This window comes from Pteropus alecto, unplaced genomic scaffold, assembly GCF_000325575.1.
Source record: "Pteropus alecto unplaced genomic scaffold, ASM32557v1 scaffold341, whole genome shotgun sequence".
NCBI lineage: Eukaryota > Metazoa > Chordata > Mammalia > Chiroptera > Pteropodidae > Pteropus > Pteropus alecto.
Window position 1 is genome coordinate 36,326 of NW_006430739.1, and position 17,751 is coordinate 54,076.

Sequence of the window (17,751 nt, forward strand, 5' to 3'; positions counted from 1 at the left end):
GATCTCATTGAGTTTTTTCAGAAGTACCATCCTGAATTCTCTGTCATTTAAGTCGCATATTTCTATGTCTGTAAGCTTATTTTCTGGAGATTTTTCTTTTTCTTTTTGAGATGCCTTTTCACTTTGGTTGTTCATGGTGTTTAATGGACTATTTCTCTGCCTGGGCATTATCGGAAGTGAGTTCTGCTTTTTTTCCTGAATGAAGATTTCTTATATGAAAGTCTCTCTTTAGCCTGCTGCAAAGAAGGCGCTTTTCTTTTGGTTTCCAGTAGGTGGCATCTAAGCCTCTTAGTATACATAATGTCTTGATGATGCTTTATATGGTCTTAATAATGCCTTTTTTCCTTATAGACGTTAATCACGCTTGCTACCCTCAGTCTCAGTCCCTGTCAGTGTTATCCACAGTTTCAGTAGCGTTGCCTTAGATTCCCCTTGGGCTCTGTGGTGTTTGATCTCGGAGGGTAGGGGGAGAGAGGTGCCCTCTGGGTTAGGGGATGTGATCTGCAGCCCAGGCTTGGTTTTTCAACTGTGGCTGGTAAAAATCGACTGTTGTTTCTCTGCTGTTCCCACTTCTCTGTCTTCCCACTTCTCTGACTTCTGCCATGATTGGGCCCAGCCACCAGCCACTTTAGCTCACAGCTCTTCCAGGCAGGGCTGTTCAGGGAACTTGCTGCACTTTCTCCCCTCCCCGCTCCTTTTACAGGGAGCTCTGGCTGCAAGAGGCAGTTTCTTTATTTCTCCAAGTCTACTTCCCAACACCCGGGGTTCTGACCTGTGGTAGCTCTTAAGTGCAGATCCCACGCTTAGACATGCAGTTTGGGTGGCTTTTGTTGAGTTTTAGATGTTCTGCTTATTGTTGTTTCAAGGGGATACATCTGGGGACGACTCTCACTCCATCATGTTTCTGACATCTCTCCTAGCATTTCTTGTAATACTAGTTTGTATTGATGAACTCCTTTAGCTTTTTCTTGTCTGGGAAGTTCTTTAGCTGTCCTTCAATTCCAAATAATAGCTTTGCTGGGTAGAGTAATCTTGGCTGTAGGTCCTTGCTTTTCATTGTGTTGAATGTTTCATGCTAATCTTTTCTGTCCTGCAAAGTTTCTGTTGCGAAGTCAGCTGACAGTCTTATGGGAGCTCTCTTGTAGGTAACTAACTGCTTTTCTCTTGCCGCTGCTTTTAAGAGTCTCTCTTTGTCTTTAACCTTTGGCATTTTAATTATGATATGTTTTGGTGTGGGCTTCTTTGGGTTCTTCTTGTTTGGGACTCTATGTGCTTCCTGGGCTTTTATTTTTATTTTCTTCACCAAGTTAGGGAGATTTTCTGTCATTATTCCTTGAAGTCGTTTTTCAATTCCTTGTTCTTTCTCTTCTCCTTCTGGTACCTCTATGATGCAAATGTTTGTACACTTGATGTTGTCCCGTAGGTTCCTTAAACTAGTCTCATTTTTTTAAATCCTTTTTTTGCTTGTTGCTGTTATGATTGTTTTCTGCTTTCTTGTCTTCCAACTCCTTTATTCAGTACTCTACTTCATCTGCTGTTGATTCATTCTAGTGTAGTCTTCATTTCAATTATAATCGTCATTTCCAACTGGTTCTTTGCTATGATTTTTATGTTTTTTTATGCTTACTATCTCTTTGTTGCAGTTCTCACTGATATCATTGAGCATCCTTATAATTAGTGTTTTGAACTCTGCATCTGGTAAATTGCTTGCCTCCATTTTGTTTAGTACTTTTTCTGGAGTTTTGTTCTGTCCTTTCACTTGGGACATGTTCCTTTGTCTCCTCATTTTGGCTGCCTACTTGTGTTTGTGTCTATGTATTAGGTAGAGCTGTTATGTCTCCAGTATTGTCTCTCATGTGGGTTTTGTGTGTGCTCTCCTGTTATAGTTGAGCCTTGATCGCTGTTGGCATATAAGTGGGTGAAACTAACACTTAGGGCTGATTGGCTGTGAGGATTAGCCATGATTACATATGAGCTGGTGTGTAGGGCTGACCCCAGGGAGCAGGATTTGCCCTAGCAGGCTCTGGTTCCTACCAAGACCATCTTTTGAGCGTGCTGCTTGTTGGACTAATCAAGTGGTACTCTGTTGTGCTCTGAAGCTGGCTACTGGGTATGTTGGTTCTGGGGCCTCTTGGAAGGGGTTCTGGTGCAGGACAAGGTCAGCTTCTGCCTGTGAGTGCCCCAGGGCCACCTGGTAGAAGCTACAGAGCAATCCCCAGTTGGTAGCTGCCTGTTGTGGACCTGGAAGCACGTGGGAGAGGCCTTGCTGTGAACTGAGGCTGGCTGTCACCAGTACCAGGCCTGGGGAAGCTCAGCAAAAGACTCAAGGTATCCCGTTACCTGCAGCTTCTACTGGCTGCCCATAAGGCTCAGTTACTGAAAGAGCTCTGAGCCATTTGCATGTTGGTTGAAGCAGGGTCTCAAAGAGTCACCAGAATGGAGGGAGTGGTGCTGACCATGCTAATGCAGATTCAGATTTGGCACCAGTGCTGAGCCTGGGGCCTCTTGGCAAAAGGGCACACCACTTCGAGAGTTTTTAAAGAAATACTGCAGCTCAGGCCAAGCTGACTGCCTGCCGCAGAGAGAATCTCTAGCAGTGCATGAGTTGGGTGGGGCAGGATCTCAGGGAGTCATCAGAGTGGAGTGTATAGAGTTCACCAGGCTAATGCAGATTCAGATATGGTTGTATGGGAGGAGGGCTCAACACAGGGACAATGGCGATTGTTCCTCTAGCACTTGCCCTGAAGCCACAGAACTCAGTTTCTCCCTGCATGTCTCTGGTGCTTCCCAAGAGACAATTATCTCCCTTGTCCAATACCTAGGGTCCGAACTGCAGATGGACTAGTTCATACCAAAGGACCTCTGCATGGTCTCTTGACCTCTACTGGAGTCGGCTTGAAGAATGTACCTGAGTTGCCTGTATGTTTTGATAGAGCAATGGCCCATCACTTATAAAAATATAAAAATATCCATAGGTGGATAGTTTCCTTGATCTTTATTGCTAAACCATCTATCAGTAACAGAGTAAAGGAGGGAAATGGCTTGTTGGGATCCCTGCTTCACCAGGCCCAGCTGGCACTTGAGACACTTCTTGTTAGCAGTTCAGGAAGTCACAAGCATATATCAGTTTCTTGTCACTAGAACAGCAATATAGCAATATTAAGACAATTTGAAATTAAAGAAAAATATCTGTAACTCCCTATTCTAGCAGAGTATTATTTTTCTCCCTTTCAGTCCTCTTTATAAACAATCATAGGATTATATTATTATAATTATCAGGTACAAAAGATTTTACATTCTTGTTCTCCCTCAAAATTACATCATTAATATTTCCATGTTGCTATAGTTTCGCCATTGTCATTTTTTAAATATAACTTTTTTGTAATGCAGGTAACACATTTACCTTTTGGAAAAGCAAAGAAGCACATACAAACAGAAAGAAGAACATAAATATCTCTGTAACCACCCCTGTCATCGTGGGATGTATGCCTCTGCTGGTAGCTTTGGTTTTCTAAGGCAGCACCAAGATTCTGTCTGCTGTCCCACTTCAGGAAGGATCAGTGTCCAGGCTCTGCGAGTAGATTATTCCCACTCAGAACCAGCAGGAGCTACTCTCTTCCTTTGAAGGCTGCGAGAAGCCACATCACGCCTTCACCTGATCTGGTGTCCATAACCTCTCTAAAATCGCCTCCTCCCACTCACACTTCACTCCCTTTGCTCTAGCAATACCACCCTCCTTGCAGTATCGCCAACATTTTAAGCAAACTCCTGCCTCAGGGACTTTGCATTTGCTGTACCCTCTGCTTGTAACATTCATCCCTTAGATATCCAAAGGGCTAGTTCTCCAAGCTGCTCCACAAATGGCACCTCCTCCAAGAGGCTTTCCTTGACCATTGAATCTAAAATAGCACCCTTTATCCCTAGCTCCATCTTGATTATTCTTGATAGCACATCTTGCCTGCGGACATGGTTTCTACGTATTTGTGTGTTTGTTAATGTCTACCACATTAGAATGCCAGCTCCATGAGGGCAGGAGTTGGGAGTCTGTCATACACTACTGCATCCCCTTCCCTGGCACAGGGCCTAATTGTTGAGTGATCAAGCTAGGTTTTCCCACCTCAAATGCCAGGTATGAGAGAAGAAAACTCCTACCTTATTTCCAAAATGAAAGTTATTTTATTGTGTTCTCTGATTATAAGAGTAATATATGATCATTATAAACTCTTTGAAAGTAAAACAAAGTGTACAGAAGCAAATTTTTAAAAATCACATGTAATCTGATTATCCTGAAAAAATCATTTTTACTATTTTATATATTTATTTTTTTTCTCTCTAGATAGGCAGACAGACACACAAACATACACACATCCCTCAGAAAAAATGTAATTCATACTATACACGCTATTTTGTAAGATTGCTATGCACTGAATACCCTTGTACCTCAATCTTTGCCCACATCCTGAACTATTCCCTAAGGATAAATTACTAAAAGCAGAGTTGCTGGGTCAAAGCAAATGAAGAGTCCCATGGCTTTAAGCTATGCACTGACAATTACCTTCCAGAAAGACTGAACCATTTACACTCCCTTGTGCCAAAAAAAACAGTGCCCACTATCTTGTACCCTCACCAACACTGATTGTTCTACCTTTTAATAGGCTTTATTGCTTTTGTTTGCACTTCCCTGTTTATTAGTGAGGAAGAACTCTTTTTCACATCTGAGAGCCATCTGGAGTTCATTATTCTGATGTTCATGATCATCCGGGGGCACAACTGAGCCAGATCCTCACCCTCTGCCAGCCCTGGCTTTGAGTCCTAGCTGCCTCCTGTACTCACTGACTGACTTTAAGGCAGGGGTTACTTTTGCCAAGTCACCTTTTTATTGACTTTAAACAGAGGATACCAAAGTCTTCATAGGATTGCCATGAGGATTAATTACATGGTATGTGTAAGAAATTTATCACAATATCTAGTTTAGTAAGTCCTAGTAATAAGTACAAGAAAAAAAAATAAGTTGGTGTTACATACTCTCGGGAGAAAGAACTTTCTGCTCTGTCTTGAGTTTAATAAAAAAAAAATGTCTCTAAGGATCTCATCTTGAAAGGGGTTTGACTTTTCTGGTTGTTCAAGATCTGCATTTAATTCTAGGTAAGACTCATCATGATCTCAGTATCTTAAGTTTATAGTCAGCAGACTTTGTTGCAGAGAATAATCCAAAAAAAGTGTTCATATAGATTCTGCGAAAGATTATTTTTCTTCTTTACTGGATTAGTAATTTTGATTTTTAGAAATGCTAGGCTAGCTTTCTCCCTAGATCATAAAACAATGACAAAGATCGCTGCTGCCACGATTTTTCTTATCGTTATTAGTGTGATAAACTTTGATGTCCATTGAATGTTGCAGGAATTCGCCACTCCCCAACTAGAAGAATCATGGAGGTATAAAATTGAGCAGATTGAAATTTAGGCATTAGCAACAGAAAAACCAACAGTCAGCACCTTACTATAATCTTATCTGAAACCTGGATATTTCTAGAGCTTTGGATCTTTTCAAAGTCTGTTGAGCATTTTAAAAGGAATAAAAGATTTTAAAATTCACAATTAGCTATAATTTGGGCTATTCATTTGAAACTGACTTTTTATAGGCAGGAAGTTTACCAAATTTTTTACTAGAAGTATTTGTTCAATTTTATCCAATATGTCTTTGGCATCTATTGGAATTATCATGTGCCCAGTCACCTTTGGAGTATTGGTTTATATGATTTATTATAGCATTGAATTTTTGAATGTTGAATCACCCTTACATTTGTGTGTTCATTTAGTTGGAAAATATTTATTAAGCATCTACTATATGCCAGGCAAACAAAACAAAGCAAGTGTCTGCTCTTGTAGAGCTCACATTCTACTGGTAGAGAGAGGAAAGAAAGAAAAGGAAGGAAGGAAGGAAGGAAGGAAGGAAGGAAGGAAGGAAAAAAACTCGCACCCCCCGAAACCGACTGAGACATAGCACAACTAAATTGTTAAAAGCCACAGACAAGGAGAAAACAATGCATCCAGAGCAGGCCGCGTGCTGCGTTACACAGAGAAGATCCATGAAAAAATCAGGAATATACTTGGAATCTCTGAAGAATGGCAAGATGACTTTGGTGGCTAGGAAGCCTTTGGAAAGTATTAAATGAGGGAGTGACTATCTGATTTATATGTGCAAAAGATTACTCTGGCTGCTGTGAGGTAAATGGGTTGAAGAAAAACAAAAGAAGGAGGAGGCTCTGGCATTTGTCCCAGTGTGAGCTGATGGAGGAGTTTGGCTTGGACCACAGAGTTAGCAGTGGAGGGGCATTTAGGACATACTTGGATATATTTTGAAAGTAAACACCCACAAGAATCATTGACAGATGATGGGCTGGAGGTCATGACAGAAGTAGAGGAGTCCCAGGCAGTGGAATGGAGTTGCCATATGTTGAAAGGAGGATTGCAAAAAGAGTGAGGTTTGGAGGGAAGGTCAGGAGTTTGACTTGGGCCATATTAAGTTTCAGATGCCTGTTAGATACACAGGAGGAGATGTCAAATGGATATTTGGATACATCCATCTGGAGTAACACTTCCTGGATGTATTTCACCATTCATTTAATTTTGTGCTAAATTCTATTTTTGTTAGCATTTTATTTGAGAATTTTTATTTTATTGCTATGCACTAGTTTTCTTTCCTTTTTGAGTTATCACTTTCAACCTTTCGAACCCAAATTATGCTAAAGACTCTTATCTAATTGGTCTGTGTTGCAGACCAGGAATTTGTATTTCAAGAGCATTCCATAGAATTCTAATGCAGGTGGTCCAGGGATCATTATTCGAGAAACAATATGCTTTAATGTTTTCATTTTTCTCAATACTATGTATCAATTCAACCCTATCTTTCAGTCAATTTTGGTTATTTATATTTTTCTATGAAACCATTTATAACATTTGAAATCTAGCCAGATTTCAAAAATTCAGCATACGATTTACATAATAGTACCTTATAATCTGAAACAAATCTCCTGTTGAAATGAACAAAAATGCCCAAAGGGAAGGAAATGTTTTCTCTAGTGCATGCATATAACAGGTATACTATAACCTGAGTTAAAATCAAAGGGGTTTCTAGGAAACAGCGCACAACCCTCCAGCTCCTAGGCACAAGGCAGTGAAGATAATTCCAATTGGTCTAACTAGTTATCTCTCATTTGCGGGGACAAGATCTAGAAAGGGCTTTAGAAAAGACAAGAAACACTCCTCTACTTGAGTTCTTTCCTCCAATGAAGATTCCTTGGGAGTAGAGTAGAAATCGTACTAGGTGTTTTTTGTTTTCTGTTCTTTGTTTTGCTAAAACCAGCTTGTGATGGTGAAAGAAGTTAAGGAAAGTAGGGCTTTGTTACCTAAGAAGGGGGTGAGTAGAAACAGAATTCAACATAACACAAGCTATCGATAACAATCAACAAATGAGCAGACAACAGACAATCACTGGTTATGTTAGGAGTTTCAGCAGTGAAAAAAAAAATTAAAAATCAGTGCAATCCACCTGAAGAATGAGTTCAAACCAGTGAGAGAAAGTCAATCTAGCAAATAGGAAAGAATTTTTAAAAATCTCCTCAGTATGCTCTATAACATTTCAGAACTATGCAGATATAAAACCAAAGTCCATCACTGTAAAAAGTGAAAACTACTAGAGAACAAAAAGGAATCTTAAGAAGTATTCAACATGATTGACAACACGAAAATACAAACAAGTTACCAACTAGCAGGTTGAATGCATAGACATAGTGCAGTACAGCTGCAGAACACCAAAAACAAAGATAAGAGCCTGAAAACAACTAGAGAAAAAGGACGAATTGCTTACAAAGTAATGGCAGTTGGAATGATAGCAGACTTTCAACAGCAACTGGATAATTTGAAAGACAGAAGAATAATATCTTTAAAGGGTTAAGATTAAATATATGGAAACCTAAAATTGGTATGCAGCAGTCATCTTTCTATAATGAGACTAAAACAAATATACTTACAGATAATAAAAAATGTAGACATTTAATACAAAAAAAATTTCCTTTACGGGGACTTGTAAAAATTGTACTACAACAAGAAGAAAAATAACCCTAAGAAGGACAATCTGAGATGTAAGAAGGAATAATGAATAACTAAATGGTAAACATGTAGGCAAATCAAAAAAAATTCTGTTCATATAAAATAATTATAATCATGTCTCATTCACAGAATTAAAATATACAAAACTTAAATACTAAACAAAAATATATAACATTGCAAAGTGATGATTAGCACCAAAATGTTTTAAAGTTTTTGTATTGTTCATGAGAGGAGTCAACATATTGTTTAATTCTAGCCTTTAAGTTAAATATAGATGGTAAAAGTTCAAGAGTAATCATAAATGTATAGAAATAAGGCAAGTATACTATAAATCAGTAGGGAGGATAAAGTGAAAAAAGAGGCAGGGAGAGGAATAAAAATATTTAAAGAGGTAAGAAGAAAAATAACAGAGAGAAAAAAACTAGGACAAGCAGAAATCTAAAAGTTAGATAATGGAAATAAGTCCAAATATATTATCAATAATGCAATAAATGTAAAGGGGTTAAATTTGACAGTGAAAATATAGCAATTTTCACATAGAATAACAAAAAGAAAATCCAGATATGTGCTCTTTATGAAAGACATACGTGAGGTGTATATAAAGACATAGGTTGAAAATAAAATGATGATAGAAGATATATCAGACAAATACTAAACAAAAGAAAGATAGCACATCTATGTTAGCCTCAAGTAAAACAGATATTAAGACAGCTATTAGGGATAGAGAGGGTCACTGCATAATAATAAAATGCTTGATTTGCTAGGAAGTAATGCAATTCAAAACAGCATGTGCATAATAAAATAGTATCAAAATATAAAAAGTAAAATTGATAGAACTGCTTAAAGATAATAGTAAATCAACCCACATAAGAGAATAGACATGCCTTTCTCAGCTGTTGATAGGCAATCCAACAACGATAAGAAGAAATAGCAAATGTATAAAAGATTTGAACAACACAATTAACAAACTTATCTAATGGACATACATAGAATTATAAATTCAACAATTAGAGTATAACATTCTCTTCAATACAAAAATTGGCCACAAAGATAGCCTCATCGAAATTTCAAAGAATAGATATTATACAGATCACGTTTTCTCATCACAACATAATTATAAGTTAATATGAAAAAAATAATTAAAATGCATATATTTGGATATTAAACTCTTCTAAATAATTTATAGAATAAAGACATAATCATAAAGAGGATTTTACAATTTTTAAAGTTAAGTAATGAAAAAGACAATCTGAATGAGCAGAGCCACTCCAGGTGTCTCCATTACTCAGTGTCCCATAAGCACTCTTGGTGAGACCTCCATCACAGCACTCTTACCATATCCAGACTCAGAAATCATCTCCAAAGAAGTGGTGATGAAGTAGGCAGCCATAGGACCATACCCTGGGTTCTCTGCTGAATAGTTCTGTATCAGCGGCCCCCCTGATGCAACCTGCCCTTGACACACTCTCTCCAGACTCTCTGGCCAGCTTGACAGAGATGCCACATCATGTTGCTGTTCACACACATGATCACCAGCCAAATGATAGAGGTGGAATGAGTGGGATGTGAAGGAATTCAGGATACACTTCAAAGATTATATCAGGCTTAGGACAAGAAATTGCTTCAAATGGAAGAAATTTCTGAATTACAAGCAGAAATCAAGAAACTGTATCGGTAATATTTCCCAGGCATCGGAACTTGAAGTACTCTGTAATGACATATTAATGAAAGACTGAGGGATCCCTGAGAGAAAGACTTGGAGTACAATGAATTTGAGTGACTCCTTAGTCTGAACCTAAACACTACTATACATCAAGAAATTCCTACAGAAGAGAGGCCTTGGCAGCATGGCATATGTGACCAAAGTTCCATAGAATGTGGATCTAATGAGCTGCCAGGGAATTCACAAAGCTGAAAGTCCATGTATAAATAACAAATGTGGGAAAACTTTTAGGAGGTGAGGTATTAGTCAACATCAGATAACTAACACTAGAGAAAAGATCTTTATATGCAATGAATGTGGAAATTCTCTCAGCCAAAACTCAGTTCTCAAAAAGCATCAGCAATTTCAGGATAGTGAAAAACCTATTAGCACAACAAATGTGATAAAGCTTTCCATATGTATCCAAACCTTACTGGACATCAGATAAGCCACAGAGGAAAGAATAGATATGGAAAAGGCTTCAGCCAGAATCCATTTAAATGGAATAAAAAATCAAATTTCCCAGGAGTGAGTAAATCTATGAAAGCAATGAAAGTGGAAAGGATTTTAGATAGAGCTCAACTTCATAATAAAACATCCAAGAATTCATTCTGAAGAGATTGTATATGATTAGTGAACATAGGTTTCTCTTCATGTGGTGTTCACACCTTTTAAACATCATAGGTGTCACATTGGTGATAATGTTTGGGCATAATGAGTATGAGAAAGCCTTGAGTCAGAGCACACATTTGAGGAAAATCAGAAGGTTTACCTCAGGGAAAAAAAAAAACACCTCTGTGAATATAATGGCTCTGGAAAAACCATTTGACCAGGTCTCAAGTTTTATTGCATAGTTCACATTGAAAAGAAGTCCTATAAATATAATAGCTGTGGGAAAACCTTTAGCTTTACAGCATAGTCTCATTCAACATAGGAGAATTCACAACAACACACATCTGTGATACATGTTAAAAAGCCTTTCATTATAGTTTGATCATCAATCTGTCCTTAGAAATCATCAGATAATCCAGAAACCCTCTGAATGTGTTGTCTGGGGAAAGCTATCACAGTTCAGTTCATCAGGAAACTAATTCACATCAAGTTCATCATTTCATTTTCATACAAGTTTCTTTTTAAAACCAAATTTTACTCTTTTTCTTAAAAATAACAATGACTGGTACTATTTCAGTATTATAAAATTATTTCTAGTTAGCTTGCAATCTTCTACCTGGACATGTGTATAAAGAGATGATTGGGATGTTGGTAGTTTGCTTCTGCATTGTAATTCTTAAATTGCTTCAATTTTATAATATGCCTTACCTACTTTATAAAAACAATAAAGTCATTATTCTTTTAAAAGTATTAATGAAGAAAGATTCTTTCTTCCATCTAAGCCAACACAGAAAGCTGTTTATCACTGCATTTCTTTTATAATAGGGGAAATGAAAACAACATAAATGTTCACGTTGGAGGAATGGTTAAAGAAATGATGAGGTATTTCCAAAAAGAGCTACAATGCAGCAACTTAACAGAATTAAGTAGAATTATATGTGGAAAGATTGCCAGGACAGATAGGTGAAAAAGCAAATTACAGAACAACATTCTGTATATGGATTACTGTAGAGAAAAAGGTCAGGAAAGAGATGCACCAACCAGATAATTGGGATTCACCAGAAAGCAGCCACGGATACAGCCAAGTCCAGGGGGCTGGCTTTATCTGTAAAGGATGACATTTTTAAAAGGAGGATTTATCATGTATTAATTGCATAATTTAAAACTCCTTTGTTTTTAAGACAAAATGTTCAGCTTGATAATTCGAGGCTCAGAGTAGGGTCAGCTTTGACAGTAGAAGCATCAGGCTGTTGTCTAGACCAATGAACAAGGAGTCAGAAGAATCTGCGTGCCTCACCTTAAGATGGGATTCAGTGGAGGAGGTTGTACCCTAATGGGAAGAGGCATTTTCGGTTAAGGCTACAAGGCAATAAAGAAAGCCTTCCCAGAAGAGATCAAAAAGGTAGTGGCATTTACTTACAGTGGAATAGGAGTTCTAGAATGCCCTTGGAAAGAGTTTAGTGGGCAATAGTTGGGAGGAGCCAGGGTGAGAATGCACATAGCAGTAATGGGCTGCAGATATTGAGTAGGTAAGAGATGTGTCTTTCCTGAAGTGTCTGAGTATTATAGTGATGACATATCTGCTTGGAAATGACTGACCTTGGATGTGTGCAGACTGGCTTATGGTTCTCCTGCTACCTGACAGCTCCAAGTTGGCAATGGGGCAGCAGGGAACCTGTTCTTGGCAATTACTGCAAAGATGTTTGTGGAGGGCTGTCAAGGATCCTTCTTAACTGCTGTGAGGAATGGCAGAGATATGGTTGAGGTGGTGGCAAAGGCCATTTATTTATCTTTTATTTGTGTATGTGATGGATATAATATTTTTTAAATTAAAAGAGCAAACATACATAGTGCTTACTATGTGCCAGACATTATTTGAAATGCTTTACATATATATTCAGTCCTCGCAACTCTAAGAAGTAGGTCTTCCCCCATTATACAGTTCTGAAAACTAAGGCATAATAATGGTAAGAGACTTGCTCAAGACCCCACAGCTTTTACATAGCAGAGATGGGATTTAAACTCAAGCAGCCTAGCTCTAATATCTGGGCTCTTAGCCATCATACTAATTATAAAATACCATATTTTAGCAATTCTGAGATGCATGTTCTTTATCTTTCTTTCTTTGTTTTCCATTAAAGTTGACATTCAATATTATTTTATATTAGTTTCAGGTATACAGCATAGTAGTTAAATATTTATATAATTTATAAAGTTATTCCCCGCACCGATTAGTTTAGTACTCACCTGGCATTATACATAGTTATTACAATATTTTTTACTATATTCTCTATGCTGTATTTTATATCCCCTCGACTATTTTATAACTACCAACTTGTACTTCTTAATCCCTTCACCTTTTCCACCGAGCTCCCCAACCCCCTCCCATCTGGCAACTATCAGTTTGTTCTCTGTATCTATGAGTCTGTTTCTGGTTTGTCTGTTCAATGATTTTGTTTTTTTAGATTCCAAATATAAGTAAAAATATATGACATTTGTCTTTTTCTGTTTGATTTATTTCACTTAGCATAATACCTTCTGGGTCCATCCATGTTGTCATAAGTATTCAGGTTTTATTCTTTTTCATGGCCAAGTAATATTCCATTGTTGAGATGCATTTTTTCATCTCTGAAATTAGGAAGCATCTTACAATCAATGGGGTTTCATAGTTTAGCTGGTGACATTTTCACTTTTTTTAGAGATATGCAAAATAATGTTGCTTCTTAAATTCAATGATAGGCAGTATTAAACTGTCATATTATCCATTCTTCTGAAATCATGGTGCTATGGAGCTTCCCACACATTAGTATCTGGGAAAGATCTTCAGTACCAGTAAGACCCAAGATGGGGCTAGGTGGGGTGGCAGTGGCATGATCAGGGCTTGGTGGTCCAGCCCCCCACCAACAACAACTTTCATTACTAAACCCTTCAGCAGCAGATGCCAGCAGGTCACTCAGAGACCAGGTAGGACAAAGTACAGGACTACAGTGCCCAGGTGTAGCACAGAGACGCTCATGTAGAGCTGGGACTCCCTCTCCCTGGAGATACATAAGAATCTCCCCATGTCAGATGCCATCTTGGATGGCAGAACGGATGGCAGAAGGTTTTGCAGAAGAAAGCCTAAAAGACTGAACATTTATCTAGATTGAAGTACCTGAAAGAAATAGCTTTAATCTGAAAAGAGGTTAGTAATTTTTAATTACCAAGTCCATGATTTTTCTCTCCTACATCAACAGGAATGATAGCTTCAAAGTAATGAAAGAATAATCATAAGAAGTTAGGAAGACTAAACTTCTTTGCATATCTGGGTATAATAATTGAAAATTTTCAACCTCATAACATTAATAATTAATTTGTATCCTTTGTCATTACAAAACGGAGTTAAGACAACCCAAGTAATGTTATGGCGAAAGGATTTGGAGAGAAGGGGACTCAGAAAGCCAGAGAAACCCATGGTGGCATGTACACCAGCAACTCTCATTGCCTCAATGGCACTCTTCTACCACATGACATTTGGCAACTCTCCATCCCTTTGTCCCCCAGTTCCCCTGTCCTCTCCACTCATCACTAACAAGCTGCCCTTCCTAGGGCCCATTCCATTCCCCAGCACATGATTCTACTTCCTCAAGCACAATGCTGACAGTACCTGCCTCTCCCAGGAAACTCATCATGTCCCTTCCTGCCCACAGAATCTAAACTGGATCCCTGGGTAAGAGGCTTCAGGGGCTCCATGCCCTCAGCCTTAAACCTGGTTGGCTGAGTGGCAGCACAAGCCCCAGAAGAAGGTCCCAGGACATTGTAAAACAGGATAGAGAACTGGAAAACAAGAATTCTTTTCAAGAGGAATTTAGGTTCTGTCTGGGAGATAGCAGTATGTGTCAAATTCAAGATAGGGCACAGGCAAACCAAAAAGGAATATGAGACCAAGTTGGTGGCTGGGGTAGCCTACTGGAGTTTAAGGAGTTAAAAACTAATATCATCTTTCCCTGCCTTTGGTCAGAATAAATTGAGAAAGACAAACTTCAGGATTTCCCTGATCCCCAGGAATGTACACACCTCTTTCAAGTTCAAGCTGATACAGACTGAAATCTCTTTGCCATTTTCCTCTAGCATGCCGCATAGAGCTTGCCTAAACACCAAGAGAACCAAAACCAAGGAGATAAATAACCAGCAGCACTTATTCTGGGGAGGGGCTTCTGGTTCCTAGGAAGAGATTCCTAACAGTTTCCTCAAGTAGAGGGAGGAGGGACTCCGTGGAGTGGACATGTATAGTTTAGTCAGCCCATGATCCTTTCTCTGTCTTCTAAGAACACTCAGTTTCTCTTTTAGGGAAATATTCCTCTTCAATTAACATGGTCCTAGAGGGAGGGGGCTGTCAATTAAATCTCAGACTAGCTGAGGAAGGTAATCTATTCCCCCAGCTAGAGGAATTGGTCTAGGAGTGAACATGTGAAGCGAGGCCAATGAGTGTCTTCCCAGAGAAGTGCATGCTGAGAGAAGATCTCTCTCTGCTAGCAACACAAACCATAAGAACCAACTGGCTTTGAGTTATTAGTGGCTATCTACAGAAGAAATAAATTATTTACAGAATAAAGTCAGAATTTGAGAAAAAGACAAAGAGGAGAAAGATAAGGAAGGAGAGGAAATGTTCTAGCAATGTTGATCTCCTAAAGCCAGCTCAACCCCTGACTTCCTAGTCTAGTGAGCCAATAAATGCCTTTTTTTTTTTGCTCAAGCTAGTTTGAGTTGGGTTTCTGCCACTTGTCATCTAAAATGTCCTGACTACTGCAATGCACATATGTGAGAACCCAGAAGTTCATGGATCTTCACTCAGACCATTAACATGGCACAGCTACTCTGCATTGGTTGCCCATAGCTACAGTCACAAACTGGTTTCTTCACCCTTTGCTAACCACTTCTCCATTCATGGCTTCTATACTCTTGAGGTTCATGCTCTTTAATAACTTCAGCCTCTTCAGAACTTAGCAGAGGTACATCCCATCTAATAGCTCCTCTAATTTCTCTTGACCTCATGACATTTCAACTTCTCCCACTGCTCACTACCTCATTCTTCAGAAGTTTCCAGGTACAAGTTCCTTAGAGGATCTGATAGACCAAGCTTTTTGTGTTGGGCCAAAGCACAGATCACTGCATGGCTACACTGCAAGCTCCTTGAAGACACCTAAGTATTTCATATTTTGTACAATTCAATAGTATTATAGTATTTTTAATTGTGTTTCCACATGCTCATTGCTAGTATATAGAAATACAATTGATTTTTGTATGTTGATCTTATATCCTGAAACATTGCTGAACTCGCTTATTAGTTCTAAGAGGTTTTTAAAAATGCATTCCCTGAGATTTCTACACAGACAATCATGCCATCTGCAAACAGGGACAGTTCTATTTCATAAGGCAAAAATCGATAGACCCTAAAAAATAAATATACAAATACATAATTATAGTTGGAAACATCAACCTCAATCTGTCAGTAATTGATAGATCATGAAGGCAGAAAATCAGTAGGGATATAGATGACCTGCACAGCACTAACAACTATCTTTATCTAATCGATGTTTATAAAATACTCCATGTAGCTCGTTCACTATGTAATACAGCAATGGCTTATGGTCCTAAGAAACATCTGAAGTGTGTAGCAGCTCCAGAGCATTGAATACTGGATGAACTGGCAAATATATTTGCTCCTTATCCATCTACTGATTCTCACAAGCTGAGAGAATATCTCCCTGTTATCCTTTTCCTAAGGAACAGACTTAAGTATGCCCAGACAGAAGATAAAATAAAAGAGATCTACATATGGTTGTTCATTAAGATTGATAGCAAGGTCTGAACTAATATAATCTACCCTGATGGTTTTATGGATGGCATCAGCATTGACAAGACCAGAAAGAATTCCTGTCTGATCTATGACACCAAGGATTGCTTTGCTGTTCATTGTATGACAGCTAAAGAGGCCACATGCAAGTTGTGCAAAGTGAGAAAGATTTTTGTAGGCACAAAAGGAATCCATCATCTGGTGACCCATGATGCTCACACCATCTGCTACCCTGATTTCCATCAAGGTGAATGACATCATTCAGGTTGATTAGGAGACTGTATATGGTAGTGACCAGAGATGCTAACCTGGGAAGAATTGCTGTGATCACCAACAGAAAGAGACATTCTGGCTCTTTTATTATTTATTTATTTATTTATTTACGTGTTTATTTATTTAATAGTGACATTGGTTAACGAAATCCGGTAAGTTTCAGCTGTACATTTTAACAGTAAGGCATATATATTTACATTGTGTGTTTGCCTCCCATAGTTAGATTTCCTGGCTCTTTTAATGTAGTTCATATGAAAGATACCAAAGGCAATAGCTTTGCCACCTGGTTCTCCAAAATCTTTGTCATTAGCAAAGGCAACAAACCATGAATTACTCTTCTCCATGGAAAAAGGTATCTGCCTCACTACTGCTAAAGAGAGAGGCAAGAGGCTGGCAGCCAAACAGAGAAGTGGGTAAAATAATCTATAGGTAACATAATTGGAAATTTTTTTTAAACTTAATTGAAGATAATATGGCATGAAAATAAAATAAAATACTCCATCCAACAACCACAGAATGCACATCCTTCTCAAGCTCACATAGAACATTCACTAAGATAGACCACACTGTGGGCCATAAAATACACCTTATAATTTTTAGAGACTAGAAATCACATAAAGTATGTTTATATACCATAATTGAATTTAATTTGAAATCAAAAGAAGAAAGGTAGCTAGTGCCAAATATTTGGAGATTAAACAAACAACATACTTATAAATAACACAAGGGTCAAAGAAGAAAGCTTAAAAATATAAAATATTTTTAACTAAATGGAAATGAAAATACAATTTATCAAAATCTATGGGATGCAGCAAAAGCAATTCTAGAGAGAAATTTATAATATTAAATGCACAAATTAGAAAAGAAGAAAGTTCTAAAATCAATAATCTAATCTTCCAGGTTAGGAAACTAGAAAATGAAGAGCAATTTAAGCCTAAAGGAAGGGGAAGAATAAAAATAATAAAAATTGGAGCAGAAATTAATGAAACTGAAAACAGGAAAAACAATAGGGATAATCAATAAAACCAAAAGCTAATTCTTTGACAATATCAATAAAATTGATAAAACTCTAGCTAGGCTAACCAAGGAAAAAGAGAGAAGACACAAAATACTAATATCACAAATTGAAGATGAGACATCACTACTGGTCCCATGGACTAGAAGATAATGAAGGGCTACTATGAACAACTTTATGCCCACAAATTTGATAACTTAGA

General features: G+C 38.0%; 1 pseudogene; it reads left to right on the top strand.

The window, feature by feature from the left end:
- Positions 1-16,045: 16,045 nt before the first annotated feature.
- Positions 16,046-16,951, top strand: LOC107196239 (annotated as a pseudogene).
- Positions 16,952-17,751: the final 800 nt, after the last annotated feature.